At 44.3% G+C, this 6,000-nt stretch overlaps 1 long non-coding RNA gene across 1 annotated transcript in view; it reads left to right on the plus strand.

Moving 5' to 3' along the window:
• The window catches only part of LOC146186696 (uncharacterized), a 30,098-nt gene extending 25,418 nt beyond the window's left edge, over window positions 1-4,680 (plus strand). Inside the window, exon 3 of the long non-coding RNA XR_014707874.1 lies at window positions 4,611-4,680. This is a non-coding gene — a long non-coding RNA (uncharacterized LOC146186696). The remainder of the gene's footprint in view (window positions 1-4,610) is intronic.
• Window positions 4,681-6,000: the final 1,320 nt, after the last annotated feature.

The following is a 6,000-nucleotide window of genomic DNA, read 5'->3' on the forward strand; positions in this document are numbered from 1 at the left end:
TAAAAAAGTTAAAGAATACTCCTCTAAAACCAACATTTTTAAAGAATCATTCTTTCCTAGAACAACTCACCAGTGGAAAACCTTACCTGCTGATGTTGTCCAATGCACAAGTGTATCTTCATTCTGTCACGCGCTGTCCTCAATATATTGACACATTTGGTGTATTGTATTCACATCGTGGCGTCGCTTGGTGGTCTAACGTTGACTTGTATTTATGATGAGTAGTTACGGCTCCGTGTATTGACGCTATGTATGCATTGTGTAAATTGTATGTTTTGCAAAGCATTGTATGCCTGCTCCTGCCTAAAGCCTGACACTCAGGCTGGCAGTATGCTCGTAAATAAAAATAAATAAAAAATATCGAATATGGGTGAAGTTCACTGGGCCAATAATGGTTATGTTACAGCGTGGCTGCGCATTATTGGCAGCTCATTGGCACCATTGGGCAACTTGTGGGCCAGTAATCCCCAATCAATGCCCATTACTGAGCCGATGACATGTGCTACCTGGGTCTTTTTCGCTGCTTTTGGACGTCAAACGTGGCCCTTCCAAGAACGACGCGAATTGACGAAACCTGGCACAGTATTGCCATTGTAATAAAAGGAGACAGATAACTGGGTAGTTGGCAGAGGCGAGCCACAACAAAGAGATTCTAGGGCAGAAGCTTCGTTCGAATGTTCTGTGCGGTCTGGAGTTCGGCTTAGAGAGGATGTCATACCATTAGAAGTCTTCTAGACCCGAATGACAATGGTCAACGACGAGAGGCAATGTGTGCTGTTATGTGAAGTGTTTCCCCTATGACATAAATAAAGCTGAAACCATAGAGTAAAATACTATGTGCAAAAGCAATGTCTACTTTGAAGCCGAACCTAAGCGTAGCCTTGCAGATTACGTTCGCGTAACTCGTGGTTTAAGCACAAGCTAAACCACAAGCATTTTTTTATTTTTTTAATTCGTTGTAGCTAACTGCCTATGAATTCCCAACTTATTTTGCATGAAAGTCGGGCGCTAGATTCGTGTTCCTCTGTCAAGGCTCTGATATGAGAAGACAGAGAGCGCCAGAGCTATTCCTTGGGTTATCCACGGTGCGTTTTTGTGTGTTTTCAAACACCTTGATTTCGCAATTGACTGTTGCACACAGATGAAAAAGAATTCGGCCTTCAGTACTCATTAGGAGTATAATATAGCCGGCATGAATAGCCCCAGTAGCACACAATAAGTGGCCACCCTGGGGAACTTGTGTGCTAGTTGGTCTGGGACATGTACTATAAACCCATGCGCCCCTTTATGGATGGAGTGGGCAAGCCCAAATCTGGCTTGCCCCTCTTCAACCCATTAGGACATCATATAGGCGTGACAAGAAATAAGAATAAGATATTTCTACTACAGGTCCCCAAAGTGCCCTCGTGGGGAACTTTACGGCCGATGCAAATAAAAATTTGGTGTTTATGTAGACTAAGCCTGGGCTAGGCTAAATGTAGCTGTACACTCAAAAGTCCAATATGTCCCGCATGGGCCATATGGGCATGCACGCAAGTTGCCTACGTCGGTTCCTTGTGGGATGCTCGAAGGAAGCTCAGAAGGACTTCCCTCGGCTGACGGATAGTCTTTCCAAATTGAGGTGCCCACACCAAACATTAATATGTTCGGCTTGTGCTGTGGCGGGGTTGGAACGCGACCATAGCCGTTTACTGCCCACATCAGTCAAATCGGGAGCGCTCTATGACAAATACAACACAAATTTGGGCATCAAGGCATTAGTCCATCCACTCGAAAGCGAGGCTGAAAAGCAGACATGACCGCACCGTACCCACACGGGCCTTTTGTAGGGTATCTGCGGGAATTTGCACCATATATTCCGGTTGTCTGCAGTACGTATAAGTTTAGCACTGTTGAGGTTGCCCATGGTAGGCCAAACTGGGCCCAAATTGGCAATTAGCCAGGCTTAAAACTCTGACACCCCTCCATTCAATTCTTAAAGGTGTCAATTTTTTTATGTGATTCATAAAATGCGTGTCGGTTCTTCCCTCTTCAGGAGGTTTCATATAAAAGTTCCCAGCATATTAATCTCTTCCTGAAAACTTTATCATTTTTATTCTCCGACTATGCAAATTGTGCATTATTGTCAGAAAATCAGAAAATATGAAACAGTAATTGTTCTGCATTATGAATATATACTGAACTACCTCTGAATATTGCCAGTGCCATTATGGGCCGATAATTAGCGCTGAAATAAAGCTTACCGATGAGGGGAATATCTCGGATAGGCGCTTGAACATATTGTTGGGAAAGAACTTCTTCCACGTGGCTACGCACATAATACCAGATAAAGAAACAGTAATCAATATTTCACACTTAATTGAACTTGGGCAACCCCGAAAATATTAACTTCCACCTATGAGGGGAACACGTAGGACAGTCCAAACCGGGCTTTCTTTTGTAGAGCCCGCGCCGGTACTATTCTCGTATTGGAAGTTTACCTGACGTGGGTATACACCATCATTTGGGGGTCATGCGCCTATATAAATAAAGGACTGAATCACTTGGTATTCTTTCCACAAGGCTATGTGGGCCGAGTGTGGGCATCTCTATTCGGGCTGCCCTGACGGGTACGAGTTGGGACTGATGATGGGATCAGTGCACAGCCTAGGGCCCTTCTGGTCACGAGTTGCAAATCCCGCGTGGCGCCCGAAGGGATGATACATGGGGCCGGCATAGAAGGCCCCAAGGGCTCAGCATCGGTCCCCACATTATATAGGCAAAGTTCTGCTACTTGATTAGTACACCGTCCTCGTGGCGGTTTTTCTCGCTTTAGGTTGCAGACTATTTTGTAATGGAGGAACGTTGAAGTAAACGTACCAAATACTTTCATATAGAATTCAAACATAAAAATAGACGCTTTCTGTTATCGAGGTTATTTTCTTTAGTTGTCGATATTCTTAAAGAAAAAAGTTGCGGACAATCAGGAAAATGTAGTGATCACCCCTTTACCACATATAGCAGTGAGTAAACGTGAATTGAAATTTTTATTCTAATTTTCAAAAGCCGGCCACTCATAGCACAAATAGGCCTGCCCGTTTAAACTAGGAACAATTTTCATACTTTGTTTTCACGTAGCGTGAGATACAAAATAGAGCGAACTAAAGGAAGGGAAAATATAACCAGTTATAGGGGCCACAGATTTCGTCGCAGAGCCACTGCTAGCAACAGTAATATTGCCACTGTGACTCAGACGCTTCACAGGTAAGGTATTACGCGCAAGCGGAAAGCAATGAATTATGCCATGACACCGTGATGTAGGCCCAATAAGGCACGTTAGGACTGCCAAGAGCGTCGCTTCTATCTGTGACTTACCGGCGGTGGTGACTGCTCCCTAGTGCGGCTTCATGAGGTGTCCGTTTATGCAAGAGGCATTATGGATGTCGCTTGCCGCGAAGAGAAATGTTAACCTGAAATTTATCAATGTGAATAGGAGCAGCGACATTGGAGCAGGATGGAAAGATTTTAACACAAATTTTGTGTCAGAAAAACCGTGCCTGACTTTATTAACTGCAAACTTTACTCATCCGATGCCTATGTCTCCTTTACATAAGCGGCCATGGCCCACGTACGTGTGCATGGCATTTTATTCAGTCAGAATATCATCACGAAAAATTTTGGAGGACTCTTATGCTCCGCCTCAAAGAGCTCAACGCAATAGCCTTTAAACCACCATGCTTTCGAGCCGACGAATAGATGCATAAGCCTTTGAATCGGGTGTGGATTGCACCATCTGCTGTGGCGGCGCCGTATGATCGTAACAACTTTCCAGTGAGCGCCGCATCGCGATAAGCAAATCGTAAATGTTCTTTATTACTCACATAACTATTACTTCCACAATTAGTGTCTAATGACGCACCTAACACTAGCTGACAGTCATAAGGCAACGCATGCATTAAGTATATCTTTTTTTTTCGGAAACAAGCACAGCGGCTCTGTGGCAGAGTGGTTGCGTACTCGCCTTGCACTGCAAATGAATCGTGTTCTACTCCGAGGGTTTCAGCTAGGCTTTCTTGTTTCTTTACTTCTCATTTTTTAATTAAAACCACAACGCCCATACCAGCTTCTCAGCGCCACGGGGCCCTTAATACTATTGCGTTAAATGGAGAGAGGGCAATGTGAGCATGGCCGTGTTTCCTGCAAGACATTGAAGATAGTTATATACTGAGGAGTGAAAGGGGACAAACAGTGAGCGGCTTTTTATCACTACCGGCCTACTGGCTCAGCTTCACTCTCAAATACTGCGAATCGCAAACGGGCAGATCACGTATTCTGCGCCATCTCACAATCGGCGTGCGTCATGCGCGACGTCTTCGTGTTGATAGTCATCTCGCCAGCCAGCCATCACTGACCGCCTTTGACTTCATTCAGGTATGAGGTTATAACCGTATGCTTAACAGACGCGCTGCAGTAGCAGAACTTGAAACGCGTGCTTTGAAGAGACTCAGTCACTAAATACTGCGTCTCCGTTTGCATTTCGCCGATATCGTAACGTAATAATCTAGCTTCTATGATTATCAGAGAAGCAGCAGTGTGCACCAATAAACTGTATATATTTTGTTTTTGTTAAGGTACTCATTTCAACAACGTTTCCAATTTATCTACGGAAAGGAGGGATACGACACCATGATCAGCATCGATAACAGCAGTAAGAACAAGTTTTTGTCTGATACTGCATGCTTTCGTCCTCACAGAGTAACAGAAATAAAGTAGAACAAAGGGTATATTGACTATATTTTTCTAATATTTTGCGAAAATTAGCGCTTCCCACCAGTGCAGCCTTCACGTATTCTCACGCCGAGTTGTTGCTGTTGTGTTTGCACATACATAAAACAATAAGTTTTATTCCAGCCAATATGGTCATACATTGGGCCGCAATGCATAATCAGTGCATTGGTATGATAAGGGGTATCAGATAATTATTCCGGATGCCCGGAAACAAGAAATATGTCTTTTTAAATGTTTTTTGAGTTCTCATAGGAGACTGGAATGCTAAGGTGGGCAGTGAAGAAATATCCGGAATTACAGGCAAGTTCGGTCTTGGTGAGCCAAATGAAGCTGGGCAGAGGCTAGTAGAGTTTTGTCAAGAAAACAACCTGACCATAGCGAATACTCATTTTCAACAGCACAACAGACGCCTGTACACATGGACTTCACAGGACGGTCTGTACAGGAATCAGAGCAATATTCTTTGCCGGCAGAGATGGAGAAGCGCTCATACAAGCAGTAAAAACAAGGCCTGGGGCCGATTGTGGCAAATTTAAGCTTTGATTGAGGACAACGCAAAAAAACTAGGCCTTCCATGTATGATTTGGATCAAATTCCATCAGAATATTTTGTGTAATTGCGGAAACGATTTCAAGAATTAGATCTAGAAGACAGAGAGCCTGAAGAGGTGTGGACTGATATTCGTGATATAATACCAGAAGTTGCTACTAAGGTAGTTCCAAACCAATGAAATGCAAGAAAGCAAACTGGTTAATTATCTGAAGAAGCTTTGCAAATAGCTGAGGAAAGGAGGATGGCAAAAGGAATGGGGAAAAGAGAAAGATACAAGGTTCTCAATGCGGATTTTCAGAAAATAGAGGGGAGAGATAATATTACGAACCGACAAGCCGATGAAAACAGGAGACAGAACATGACCGATGGCGATGGTAGATGACGTTTAATGAATATTCGCGGGCCTAGCGCGAGCGCTCCTGCCCGCGCCACTGCCCGATTCTTCTTCCTTGTCGTCCGTAACATAACCCGGGGCCACTGAGCGATCGTCCCGATTGTGGACGAGAAAGTTTAGCGATGTTAATGATTTGATGGCATGATGATGGGCGTGTCTGGATGCTTGAAGAAGAAGAGGAAGTAGGAAGAATAGAACGGCTTGCCGGTACGATGTCTGATGCGAGGGTGATCCGCCTCCCCTGGAGCTGTCAACCATCCGTCACCAGAGTCCATGGGACCGACGGC

The sequence above is a fragment of the Amblyomma maculatum genome, chromosome 6, assembly GCF_055883805.1.
Source record: "Amblyomma maculatum isolate TAMU_Amacu chromosome 6, ASM5588380v1, whole genome shotgun sequence".
Lineage (NCBI taxonomy): Eukaryota > Metazoa > Arthropoda > Arachnida > Ixodida > Ixodidae > Amblyomma > Amblyomma maculatum.